This window comes from Ammospiza nelsoni, chromosome 4, assembly GCF_027579445.1.
Source record: "Ammospiza nelsoni isolate bAmmNel1 chromosome 4, bAmmNel1.pri, whole genome shotgun sequence".
Taxonomy (NCBI): domain Eukaryota; kingdom Metazoa; phylum Chordata; class Aves; order Passeriformes; family Passerellidae; genus Ammospiza; species Ammospiza nelsoni.
Genome location: NC_080636.1, coordinates 57,256,809 through 57,271,178, shown reverse-complemented (window position 1 = coordinate 57,271,178; position 14,370 = coordinate 57,256,809). Strand labels below are relative to the sequence as shown.

General features: G+C 41.2%; 1 protein-coding gene across 1 annotated transcript in view; it reads right to left on the bottom strand.

Annotated features, from left to right (window-relative positions):
• ADGRL3 (adhesion G protein-coupled receptor L3) overlaps positions 1-14,370 on the bottom strand; it is a 482,547-nt gene that overhangs the window by 276,753 nt on the left and 191,424 nt on the right. The gene's annotated exons all lie outside the window — the stretch shown is intronic.

The window sequence follows — 14,370 nt, the reverse complement described above, 5'->3', positions numbered from 1 at the left end:
AGAGCAAAAGAAAGACACCCTAACAGTACAGAGGAAGCTGCAGGTTCAGCTCAGCCCAGACTAGACACCAGTGTAAGAATATATCTAGGATATATATATATATATTCCTATATATATAGAATATATATAGGAACCCAGCATACTCAGTATACTACACTTTGCTAAGCTACCATCTTCCAGCTCCCACAGGTGGGTGCACATGGCAATAGGCAAAGCCCAGTTAATCCAAACTCTATATTCAGATCCCAATATAATCCCACCACAAGAGTCAATCCCTATGAAAGTGGGCTCTTGCTCTGCTTCCCAGTCACCAAAATATCTTTCCCGATCCACACCCTGCTTCCAACCCTGCAGTAACCAACAACCTCTAAACATCTTCCTCCTGTATGTGGACCAGCACTGTAGGGGTTAATTATAAAATAAATATTGATAAAATCCCATCTATCCCACACTCAGGCAGATGGTGCAGCTGTCAAGCAGTTCTGTCACTGCATAAGAAGAATTAATTGTGCTACGGGCCCTACAGTAAGCTCTCAGCAAAGTTACACTGTAACAGTCAAATTAATTTCCAGACTTCACTTTCTTCTTGCCATTTCAAATTACCATTAAAAGAAAAAAAGATACAATATTTCTGGAATATAATAAAACACTTTCCCATGATCTTTAGCACAGTTCCATTAATACACATCACTTAGCTTTTACAGCTTCTCCCAGCAAGCTTCATGTGAAATCCACACAATGATTCAGGAAAGGTTTGCCCTCACTTCTTCATACATACCATAGGCACTTTTCCACCACATTTTAATCAAATCTGCAGGTTGCATAAAACTAACAAGATGTTACTTTACACTGTCATTCAAGATTTGTCTACTAGATTATGGGAAAGAAGCTTACAGAGTGGCAGAGATGTGTAATGCCATTTTGTGTTTCAAATATTTATATATATACACATAATGAAAATAACGACCTGTAGTGAAATACTAGGGCAGCCTAGACAGTCACAATAACAATTAATTTCAGAAAGAAGCTAAAAAAGTCCTCAAATAACAAAGTCAATTCAGAACCATCAGAGGAAGAAAATCTCTGAAATAATTATTTTCACACACAATAAACAAGTCAGCCAGAGAAACCTTAGAAGAGTTACTCTGCTTAGCAGAAGTTGCTGAAATCAAGCGATGTACATCAGCATCCAGCTGAAAATAATATCTAGGCCTAAATAACTGGTTACTTCATTACTCTTTCTTCCTACAGCCTACCATAAACAAAATGGGAATTGCAGGTTTCAGGCTGCTTGAAGTTTCTGAATAATTCTATTTTAGGGCACTGAAAAATATGTACTTTCTAAAAAATAAAAAATATCTCTGAAATTCAGTGCAGGGAATGGAAACACAGATACTACAAAAAAAATCACAAAAGAGAAAGCAAGAGAACTGCTACCTTCCAGCCTGGTCCCTCGGACTTCATTACCTACTCCAGCCATCCCAAATGATCAGACCATTCTGCCCATATCTCCTTTCAGGCAGTGAAGTTTAGATGAACAACACCTCACTGCTCATCTTCAGGACAAGCACTCAGAAGAGGGGTGAGGACAAAGTGACTCACTCAGGGGCTAAAATTGTATCCAAGAAGAAGCCAACCAAAGCTTTAGCAGCCATCCCACAGATGTTTCAGGCCAGCGAACTGATGATCCACTGCTGAGACCAACAAGATTTGGAGGGTGCTGAGGAAATGCGGAACAAAACCGCACAAATTTACAGAACAGGGTTATTGTGTACCAAGACAAAGAGACGTAACAAGTGCTCTAAAAAAACAGAGGTTTGTTCCTCCTGTCATTGTATGCTCACCATTTTACAGTGCGGCTTAAAAGATGTAGAAACGATGATAAAAGCCTGTCACATTTCTGCTGAAGTGAGAGTGAACATCTGTATGTGTGCTGCTGCTCCCCAGGCCCGGTGGCACACAGGGGTAGCCCCAAGGCTGACGAGCAGTCACAGGCGGCTGTCAGAGACCACCCTGAACAGCTGGAGAGCCCAGCATGAGCTGGAAACCCCATCAGCTGCAGGAGCAACACTTTTTTTGGGACAGCCACCGCTGCCAGGCTTTGAAGCCCCCACCCAGAAGAGGACCCAGTGACCAAGGGCTGGAGGAAATCAGCCTTCCATTATATTTTCACCTGCAAACGAGAGACCATGGCTGAGGGCAAGCCTTGGTTCCAGCAGTCAACCAGAGACCTGTTGGTTATTACAACTGGATGTATTTCTGTTATGCTCACCTGTTGGAGCTCTAGACACACCTAACAAGTGGTGTCTTCTTTGTAATGTGTTATACCTCTTTCTGGATGGGGGAAAAAGAAGGTAGGAAAAAAAAAGCAGCTTTTTCCGAAAGAAGCATGAGTGTGCATCCTCCAAGGTCTGCCATGTGCACAAATGCTTCCCCCACAAAATAATTTGTTAATTATGCATATTGCATGTGTCTTCCATGCCAAACAACACAATACACTAACAAAAAAAAAAAAGTGTGCTACCATTTAACCAGATTTCATAATTTCTCTCACTCCAGAAAAAGCACAAAACACTACCTGCTTTACATTTAGTTTAAACCCAAAGCTCTGTGGTTTAAGACACACTATTACTTAGTAATACCAAAAAACTATAAAACCCCCCCACAGTATCTACAATTTTATTCTAGCATAACATGCACCTGTTTTTATGCTTTACTTGACACACAGGTGGATTAAGAAATTATGCTTGTCAGGTTGGTGTTGTTCACTATGCACAGCTCCCAGAAGCACTGGCTGAGAATGTTCTGAAAAAAACTTGTTCTTTCATCAGAAAATGGTGATCTGTCAAAACTAAATCTGTTCATGAGAAGAAGGGAAATTCAGAGAAGTCTTTTTGGAAGAAGGAAAATGCATGCAAAACAAAAACTTCAAATTGTCAGAATGCCCGATTTAAACATCTTTTCAATAAAGAGATTAAGCTAATCCTAAATGCTTTTACATTTTCAAGTGCTTATTTTTTATCAACTTTGAAAAAAGTTCAAATTAAAATACAGTGCTTCCAAATGCTGGAAATCCAGTATTTTCACTGAGGCGTTCTCATGCCCTTTTCCCCACTCCCAAATTATACACTGATTATATTGGAGACAACAACATTCCAGTCAGGATGGGAAAATTTTCCTCTGTTTTCCCCTCAAAATTATTTTGGCACGATCAAAAAAGCCTCTGGCTTTTCTTAGCAGATAGGGAATCTGAACTGTCACAGTGATGCACACAGTCACACTCTACTGAGTTCCTTTAGGATTAGGATTTTATGGAACAAACCATCTCTAATGAATGTTAAAGATGAAAAATAAAAGATGGTGTAAGAAAAACAGCCATGTTTGTCATAAATTTCAATTTCTTTGAGAACATCAGGAAAAAAATATCCCACTGCCTATAGCAAAATCTTGCCACAAATCATACATTTTAGAACTCAGCTGAGGCATAGGAAGACAGAATCTAATTTCTGTTTCTGGTGAGCATAACGTCTGACAACAACTGCAACAAAACAAAAATCTGGTCTCAGGTGAAGCCATTACAGCTACAAAACCATCAAAACCTTTTTCCTGTGAGCTAAAATTACCACTGCCATTTTTACCCCATGCTCCTGACGTTCAAGACATCTGAAAAAAAAACAACTTCCCTTCCAGTTCCTGTCAAACACTGACTCAACAGGGAAAATCTGAAATGCAAGCACCTACCTGATCATGCTCCATCAAAACCATATGGAGAAAAGACAGCACTACCAGGAGATCTTGCAGAACTTTGTTCTCTTACTTGAATGTTTGGGGTTTTTTTCCATATCAAATAGTTTAAATATTATTTTGGGGACTTGCCTAGTTGGAGATTTGTGATTTGGGTACACCATAAAAATCACCATTCAAAAGGCTGCCAATTTGGGGAGCATGAGTTGTCAGAACCATGGTGATCATCACACACTTTAAAGCCTGGAAACAGCTGGATTTATGACAGCCATAGTAGCAACTCACTGTGTTGTTTTTAAAATAGGAAGGTGAGACACGGCAAAAGCAGAGCTGATGGGGAGTACCTGAAGGCCAGGTTCTGCAGGTGACCTTTGGGGCCACAGTGGGCTGTGACATGGGAGCTGGCCCCTGAGAGTGACAGCAGTGGGCAACTCCAGCAGGTCACAGCTGCTGAGCACCCAATTGTGCCCTGAAAACCTGAGCCCTGGGTTATTATGGATACTGCTGATAAACTGCCCCCACAGCCATTATTGCTTTTATGATGGTTTTGAAGATACAGTCAGTGCTACTCATGTGACGAGCATCGTGTTAAAGATGTTTTTAATAAGTGCATGGCTTGATATTCCTGCTGTTACCTCCCTTTTGGCTCAGCCACATCCCCTCCAGCTCTGAGACTAGTGTGAATCTCCAATGCCAGCTGCGCTACAGCATTCAGTTTGAGCTGACTCCTCTGCAGAGTCTCCCACCTTCCACAGGGAGAAAGTTTCAATCTCATCTGGGAAATGAGATCACCCACTACTGCAAGCTTTGCCTCATATTTTTGCAATGCCCTCACAGCTCTGCACTTGGCCTGGGGCGAAGGCCAGACTGTCAGCTGAGCATAGAGCAGAAAACTGAAAACTCCTGTTTTTATTAACAGCAACCTGTTCACTAATCAACACCATGAAATAAAAAAAGCAAAGGGATTTCAAACTTTATTCAAGACCTACTTGGCATGTAAAATTACCTGAAGCACAAATGTCAGTTAATATAAGTATATCCTGGCTGCCACTTGTGGAAAGATAGATAAGCCATAAAGGTCCTCTTAATGTCATTATCCCCAAAACCTGCATGCCTCCAGAGCCACCTGCAATTTCAATTCTTAAACCAACATCGTGCAATGACTGCAGGAAAAGCCAGCAAGTGTGATTCAACTCTGACAAGCAGCTTGGGTTTGTTTGTTTGTTAAAAATTGAAGTAAAGAAAAAGAAAAGACATGTCAGGGCTCCAATTTTATTGTCTCTGTAATTTCCTCATTAAATGTGCATGGCATATATACAGAAAGTCTGCAGGTTTTCAGGGTTCTATCACAAAACAAAAACAGAAAACAATGCCTCACTACCAGTCCCCTGAAAAAAATGAGCCTGTAATGTGAAATTCAGCACAAGATACATCTCTCTGGGTTTTTTTACATGTTATTGTAAGTAATAGTTCTTTGGGCAAATAAAGCAGTTGTTGCTGCACAATTTGATGGCATTTACTTGAGCTATACAAGTCTAACTATCCACACAAAAAAATTTAATAAGCCATGTTTTCTACAATAGAGAAGATAAACAACCACCTTTCCTCATTCTCATTCACTAACAGGAATTTTTGAGGTATAAATATAGCAATAATTTTGTTACCAGAAAGGTAACGCTACCAGCAGGTAAACCATCAAAAAGAGCATTTCTGTTCCACAGATTCCTGAGCAACCAAATTCTGCAGTCTGTTTAAAGCTGGGCAATGGATGAAAAGGATACATTTTCTTCCTTGCTACCTCTGGAGGCAGAGCCCACCACCTCCGTCACTGATTGACTGCTGAGCTGGAAGAAAACATTTGCACGTACCTCTGCTATAACACTGGCGTCACAGCAATACCAAAACCCACGCATGGTTTATAAACAGTATTTTTTAAAGTTAATGCTCTGTTGAACAACAAACACAGATATCTACAAAATTACCAAAGTTCTAACATGATACTTCTTCTCTTCCCACAGATGTCAGTGTCAGCTGAAATGCCTAATTCCTTCTCTGGATCTAGCTGTATGTCCCCAAGAACGCCCGCCCGGGCAGGAGCAGCATGCCCGATCAGCAGGCAGCGCGTATCGCCTGTGCACAGCTCCCCCTGTGCTAAGGGACTGCAGCTGGAAAAACCTGATATCTGCAGAGAGTCTCCCTCCTTCCAGGCGATGTGCCCAGCATCCCTGAACGCACTCTCCAGCAGTGCCAGCTCCAGGCAGAGCAATGCTGGCACGCACATTAACATATCCAGCAGTAAATATCCGAGCCCAGGAACTTTTCAACACGCTACCCCCTCCTGTTGCCCCAAGCACACCTATAAAATGTTACATCCCCAAGTTGAGCCCAAATGCCTACCCAATTAAAGGAGCTGTCATTTATCTCAATGCTTTTGACATTAGCATGGCACTTCAGCATCCTGCCAATGATATAATGCCAATAGGATCAGATCTTGCTAGGCAGGGATGCAAGGAACACCGTCTCATGATTTTTCCAAATGACCTTCAGTATTCCCCCATATCCTGACTGTTTCATCAAAACTATAAAAAAGACCAAGTTTCAGCAAAGGCAGAGCTGTTCTTTTCACATTACTATCACTACAGCTGCATTGCCATAAACATCCACGGCACCCTTCCCAAGCAAATAAAGGTGACACAGATGGATTTCCCAGAGAACCTAATTCCTGACATATCTTGAGACAAAGAGCCACAGTTCAAGCATTCGAGGGCAAGGGGTCACCCTGGAGACATGAAAAGAAACTGACAGAAAAGGCAGAGAGAAAAAAAGAAGCTATCCAAGGGGGTTTTTGCACAAAAGGCAGCTGGAAAGAGGAGGGAAGTAGGTAAGGAAGAAGAAAGAAATGTTTCAGTGACATATAAAGCAGGAGGAAATAAGAATCTCTACCAAAATGCAGGAAGAAAGAGAAAGCCAGAGCAGAGACTGATGAGAAGAAGCAACTGTTGTGGAGAGCATCCTCATGTGTCTTGCTCAAAATGTCAAGACAATCTCAGTGCATCCACAGCACACTTAACTCCTGGCACAGAGGGTTTGCAGTGACCTTGAGTGGGGAGATCTGCTTAAAGGACCATGAGCTTCCAACATTTAGAAAAGTGCTTTGGAAACAATACAGACCAAGTCCACTGCATTCCCCTTCTGGTTGTTAACTCCAAGCCTCATTCCTGCAGCTCTTTCTTTACCAAATTATTTACTAAGTGCATTAACATAAATGGAACTGGAAGATTTATTTTTAATTAAAAAAAAGAGGGGAAGAGACCTAAGCACACTGTTAATATTGCCAATGCTTTTCATGACTCCATTAATAAATTTTAAGATTCACCTTTAGTAGTTATTGTAATAGAGCTATTTTTCATTGACTCAGTGAAATTCCTTTCACATTCCTTTTACTAGGAAAATTAAATGTAAAAGCACATCCGATTTTTTTCTAAAGCAGATACTTCCTCCAATAAGGAAGCAAAACAACCAAATTATTTATCTGCCATGTATAGGAAGAGTGAAAAGAAAATTAAATCATTAGCTTTCTTCAAAACAGGAAAAGAAAGAAATCTCTCATGCAATAGCTATTTTTTCAGTTATGAACATTTTGCCAATTGTAGTCCAAAGTACATAGGAAGTTTTCAGGAGAAGAGGAGGCATTTTCTGCAATTTCAGAATTGAATTTCTCTGCTTCCCAGGTCTTCATGCCCTGCCTAAGACATCCCAACAACTAACATCTCTCCAACACTTGGAGAGCATCAAACCTCCAGGATCCCTGGTCCTGAGGGAAGAGGTCAGAGCCTACCTACTGGTGAGCTGCCTCCATGGATCTGACCCAGGTATTAAAGTCAAAAGATCCAGGCATCATGTTAAGAAAGCTAAGCCACAGAGTACCAAAGAGATGCATTCTAACTCCCATTACCTCCCTTCATTCCCTGGGACAGTCAAGAGAGGAGCAGCCATGGTGGGTGCACCGAAAAGCTACAATAAACTGCAAGTTTCTGAAGCTGCTTCCCAGTAATCCAGGCTTCCCAACATTCACCATGCATATAAACTGCTATTTACACCTATTCAGAGTGCCTCCATGTCCCAAAGTGCCAAACAATGAAGCCTAGGCTTTGAGCTAATCCAACACTTGCTGTACAAAGGAGTACTAAACTGTGAGCAACTGCAAAAACCTAGGCAGAATAAACACCTATTTTCCCCCTGAAGGAAGACTTGAGTAGCAGAAACAAAAGGCTATTACACTTTCAGATACATGTACAAGGGATTACGTTTTCCTTATAAATATAAAACAGAGTGAAAACATAATTTGTTTCAAGGACAATAATTCAAATGAGCAAATTTAGAAATTCTGTTTCATTTGATACCCACGTCTACATTTCATTGCAACCTATTAAACATAGAAGGATAAAACCTTCTATTTCTCAAGGAAGTGAAGTGTGAAAACATTCAGGTTACATCTCTTAAAAAAAAAAAAAACACTCTCACATTAGTGCCGTCATTCGTCTGGTGGTATCACACACACTGTCCTTCTCACAGCACCAGCAATTCGAACAATGACCCAAGACTTTGTAAGAGCCCATTAGCAGGTGTGCCAACACAGAAGACAGCAGGAGTTGTGTCCCAGGGAGAGAGAGAGGATTCTGCTGGCAAACCCAAAGGGTGACAGGTCCCCCCCTCATCAGAGAGTGTCCCTTGGCTGGAGGGCTGCCAGTCCAGCCCAAGGGACATGACCCAGGCCACCAGTTGCTCTCCAGATCATCTTTCCTGATCTCCTTGGGGGATTTTGGTTCAGTGCCACTCGATGGAGTGTCAATTGTCACACCGAGGTCCCAGAACAGCTGTCAATCAACAGCTGCAGGGCACAGCTCACCCAGGCAGAGCAGAGCACAGCAAAGCAGGGCTGCTCCAGATACCGCTGCTCATGCATGGGGTTGGAGTGAAACCCAAGGATCTCCAGCCCTGACATCACAGTTCTGCCAGCAAACTGAACAGGACAGGACACTGCCACAAAGAACAGCACGTGACCATCCTCATACAAACTGATATCCTCACATGGGTTTCAGCAACAACGTCCTGCCAGCATCTAGGTCAGGCAAAGGGCTTAGGACAAACCAAGGACCATGTCCTGTAAGTTAACTGGGGACAGCTAACTTACGGTTAGAACTTAACAGTTCTCTTCCTGAGAACAGCCTGGCCACACCATCCACCTGAGAGCTAAAGAAAGTACTAGTACAGTCAAACAGGAATAACAGTTTGTCACCACAGCTCATTTCCTGAGCAAAGTGTGCATCTGACCCCCACTGCAGTCCCTGAAACACTGCCAAGTGATTGGACACTACCATGGCTAAGGCAATGTAAGACCCTGAAGTACACAGAATTTTGCTGTTCTCAAAATAGTGGTGATCTGATCACTGCTGGCCAAGAACGAACAGGTAAGCAATTTCTACAAGTAAAGGATAGAAGAAGCTGAAGACAGTTCTCAGAGAAGGCAGGCTAACTAACAGCCTTACCAGCCATGCACTCAGAGCATTTATATTCTGTTTATACAAGGGAACTATTTTCAGCAGGACTCATTGTTTAAAATCCTTCACACACCCCCATGCAATGCAGCAAGAAAGGTTAAGGTTTCATTCCCCCTGGTGAATTCTGAACGTAATTTGACAAGGGTAAAGCACTGTTCTTGTTCATCAGGTTAAATACAGATCCTGTCACATCACTGGAGGTGCTGTGGACATCAGGCTCTCCTACAGTCCACAGCACGTTTCTGACATTATGTCTCTGTGTGCTCATGTTTCTTGCAAGTGATGGTTTGCAACAGCTTTTATAAAATGGCAACAGAGCTGATATTTGTCTCTGCTTCCCCAAGCACAAACTATACCCACTTCCCTCATTGCATGCAGATAATGTGACCCAGAGCAATACCTCGAAAATTTGGAATAATGGCTGCAATCCTCAGAGTTTGAGGAGGACTGTGAGATTTGAGCTGCCCAGAGCTCCCATAAAAGCAATCTAGCAATGAGACTACTCTGCTTCTGGCAAAGGATGCTTTATAGCACCTCAAAGGACTGAGGTGTACAAGGTTTCTTGTATCCATAAGTCATGTGATCTGCCTTGTCTAAATCAGTAAGCAAAATCATATCAGACCAAATCATGCACTGTAAGTGTAAGAGCTAAACAGAGCCCTTCATCTCACAAAATGCAACAGCAGTGCATGAAAAGCAGGAGTGCTAGTGCAGCCTTTTAAAACACCCTGCACAGAAGGCACAGGTGGGAACACATCACCAAGGGCTCATTTCTGCAGATTTCTGCAGCATGCCATGGGAAAAGCAGGTATGATGGCCTGTTTGCTTCCTGCCGCCCTAAGCACATATCTCCATGGGTAAGCCTGCTGTACAGCCCCAAAAAGTGCTGGAAAAAACATCATCAAGGAGATCAAAGATCAGCACAGAGTCAGATCCTCATCCCAAAATTTCAGTCTCTCCTGACTGCCCTTTGCTCCTCTGACTAGTCTGGTTACACAGCAAAGCCCTTGTGAGCGTGCAGAAGAGGAGGGGAGCTCTGCTCATGCAGGGTGAACCCCTCCATACTTGAAGTGGGAGCAGCAAAAACAATAAGACAGACATAAACAAGGCTGCATCTTCACAGAGGAGCAGCAAATTTGCGATTTCCAAAATGAGAGCTGGAAAAAAGTTCTCATCAAGAACACATCAAGACCTAAATCAGTGTGTAAGGGTGGCTTCAGTGTGGCAATTACCCTGGAAGAGCACAATGTCCAGTCCCCAAAACCACAAGAAGTCACATCAGCTGTCTGCTGTCACAGTTCCTTTGTTCCCATCACTAGCTGACCCAGAGATAGAGCTCAGTTTGGTCCTTCTACGCACACAGTGACTGCACCTCCCCAAAACTGCAGGCACACAATCAGGTCTGATGAGGCCCTGGGAAAACACACAGCGAGGCAAGGGCTGCCACCCTGTTACTTGGTATTGGGAGATGCAAGCCAAGTGTGTTTCTGAACAGTCATTCACATGTGGTTTTAGTAACTGTGTATGACCTTCCACAATAATAACCACAATCAGTGGTGGCGTTGATGTTAATTACTTAAGTTTAAGTACAAAACATAATGAGATGATGTGGTTCTATTTTCAGACAGTTTTACCCTGAACATTAAACATTATTCAGCTGATTAAAAAAAAATCGGTTTAGCACAGTCATCTTAAGGGACTTGCAATGTTTTAATCATCAGTTTTAATTAGGCTAAAAAGTAAAGTATAAATCAAGGTCCTTTTTGAGACACTCTCAAAAGGCACAAAAAAGGCACCATTCTTTATTTGACTGAAGTGCACATTATGTTAAAGTGTTAATGAGAACAAACAAGAGTAACTGAAATCAGTCTCCTGCTAATTTTCATAATTTGCAGTAGAACACTTTTCTAATTAATAATAGACTTCTAGAGACATCTATGTTGACAAATACACTCAGGCTGCACTCCTTTACCTTTCTGACATCTTTCCTTTGATGCTGATGTACAAGGTGCTTCCACACCTTTTTTTCCTACAAGATGGTTAGCATTAAAAACCTGCATTTTTCCATGAGTCTTCAGATAGCATCAGACTGTCACACTGTTTGTGAGCTACAGATATTTCAAGCTACAGATATTTTCAAGAGGAGGTTAGTAACACCAACACAATTCTACATTCAGATGCATTCCAAAACAAATGCACTTTGTAGCCATGTGTACAACAGAATTTGGGAGAAATAATACATTAAAAGAAAAAGGATATTGTTATTCAGATTTGAATTTTTTTGTGTGTCTCTTAAAAATACAGCTTAGATGTACTGCCTTCATGCCAGGGGCTGTCACTTGACACAACATTCCGAGTCACCCAAAGCTACATCTCGTGTATCACGCGGACAAACGCATTTGGTGCTCAGGGACAGTGGAGAATATTGATCATACACTGCAGACCATGAAAGCCTTTGGGGCCTTCTGCACTCCATACATTCTTCTGGCTAGGTCACTCTGGCCAAACTTGTCTTACAATAGGTGTAGAAGAACATTTAGAAGTGAAATCTGGGCAAATCATCTCATAAAATGTGCAACTCAGAAGATGAAGGGTCTGCATGCTTGGTACCTCATTGTAAGATACAAACTGTTCTTGTGCTAGTAAAACCTGTCGTCCTGCACAAAAAAGCCTAAGCAGTCAATACTGAAAAATAATCTGCCTAGTAAGCACAAAAAAAAAAAAAAACAAACAACCAAATAAACAAACTATTAAAAAAAAATAACAAACCAAACCCAAACATTCCTATCTGCTCCTCAGGTATATTTGATTCTAGCTACTGCCCAGTCTGCCCAGTTAGAATCTATTTATTGTCTTCTAGTGTGTAACTGGAGCTGATGAAAGAGTTGCCCTACAATCACTATGACCACAAGTTCTTCTTGCCTTTGCTCTAGCTCCCCAAAACCTGCTACACACTGACAACAACAAATGGCATCAAATACTAGTAGGTGGACATGTTCCTTTACTAAACTACCCCATGATGTCAAATCAACTAAATGTATGTGAGTATTCCTTTAATTTCTTTCAAAACCTTGTCATCTCCTTCAAAGCACATCACTTTTCCTGATGGTTTCAGCCTGTTGAGCCTGTTCACGTTTCTGCCAGCAGCCCCTCAAGGAGCAGCAAGAGTGACAAGCCAGCAAGAGGGAAGGGGCTCACTGAAGAAGAGCAATGCAGGAAAAGGCAAGGAGCATGAAAAGTGACTGAAGGCTTAAGAATTTTGCACACAACAGTCCAGTCAAACCAGCTCTGTAAGGAAGATTTTCCTACTATTTAAGTGCATTCACTATCAACCCCACTTGTCCTTTACAGCCTAAACCATTACTCAGTAAAACTCAGGTCAAAAAGATGCAGGCAGTGCCTCCAAGGAAGTCTCTCTCCAGGGACCACAACCCTTCCCACGTAACCCTCACTGTTATTCAGTTAATGATGAGTGTGAATCTCACAAGAAGCAAACAGGAAACCAAAACAACTCCGAGAGAGAACTTCACAGGACACCCAATGTTTGTAGTCATCAAAGTCAAATTCTTACTTGTTTTAGACAGGCAACAACTTTAAATCACAACATCAAAAGGCTCTCTGCATTAAACTTGAGGGCAATGCAGATTTTTATTATTTTTAAACACAAGCTGACAGTCTAAGGTAATCACCTATTTCTACAAAGTGGGTCTTTTAAGAAAAACACTACATATCACGAAGCATGCCAAAAAATATCTCAAGATATATCACAGTGATGCCAAATTCAGTGATGCAGGAGATGATTTTTTTCTGACTAACACAGTAATTTATTGTTTTGGTTTTTTTTTATTATTTAAATACTCTAGTCACCTAAAACCAGTCCTGAAGTCATTGAGTACCTTCTGGAAGCTTTTTTTGAAATAATCCAGAAAAAATTAGGCTAAAACATTAAAAAAATAAAACACGCATACATACAAAAAAAAAAGCCAAGAACAACAACAACAAAAAAAACCCACCAAAAACCTAAACAAACAAACAAAACAGAAAATGCTACCAAAAAAAAAAAAAAAAACCAAGACCAAAACCACCCCAACCCTAAAAGGCAAAAATTAAACATTTCATTTCATTTGGACTCACAATGAAATACAATTTAATCCAAGCTAGTTTTACTCAAGAGTTCTCCTCTGGTTAGAAGTGTCCCTTTTAGTTAGAAAATTGATCTCCCATCCCAAAATGACTGAGAAGAAATCACATTTTTTTTTATATTGCTCAAAATCTGGCCTGGCCATCAAATACTAAAACTCCATTTTTCATGTGCATTTTCTTTTTTCCATCCACCGAGGGCAAATGAAAGGTAAGAGGTTTCCAGGAGCCCTCACAATGACAAAGAGTTTTCTTAACAAGCACATAGTGAATGTCTCCACCAAAACTCAGACAACAGCTGGCTCTGATGGGAAAAATCATGCTGCAGTAGGAAAAATGTCAAACCTCAAAACAGAGGGGGTTTTTATTTAGTTTTTTTTTTTAATTAAAATAATGAGTAAAGTGAATTATTCCTTGTGTGGATGGTTCCAGTGTTTTCATAGTGTCTCTAACATCAAGAGTTGCAGTAACTATTTGCATTTTAACAGGGATCTGTGAGCATACACTACTGCTGACAGCAAACCTACCTACTAAATTAGCTGATCCAAAACTAGGGAAATACTACTTAATGAAAGCCTTTAAGAGAAGGATTTATTTAAATATTTTTCCTGGATTATTTTTCTGGATATACCCAAAGAGCATTCTCCATGGAGGTCAAAAAGAGAGCAAGGAATAGCTTAGACCTTAGCAAGCTCTAGGATGCTGCGAACAAGGTCATGTTTAGCAGATTTTATCTCAGCTCCTTGGGAAAGGGTATCTCCTGTACCATATGCCTCTCCCATCCCTAGTGATGCACACAGAGACCAGCTGTTGCTCCTATTTAGACACCATTCTATTCACCAGGCAAAAAAAGCATCACCTAGAGCAAGGAATGATGCCAGTAGAATGTTATTTTGAAAATGACTGCCTCCTCAATTTATCATCA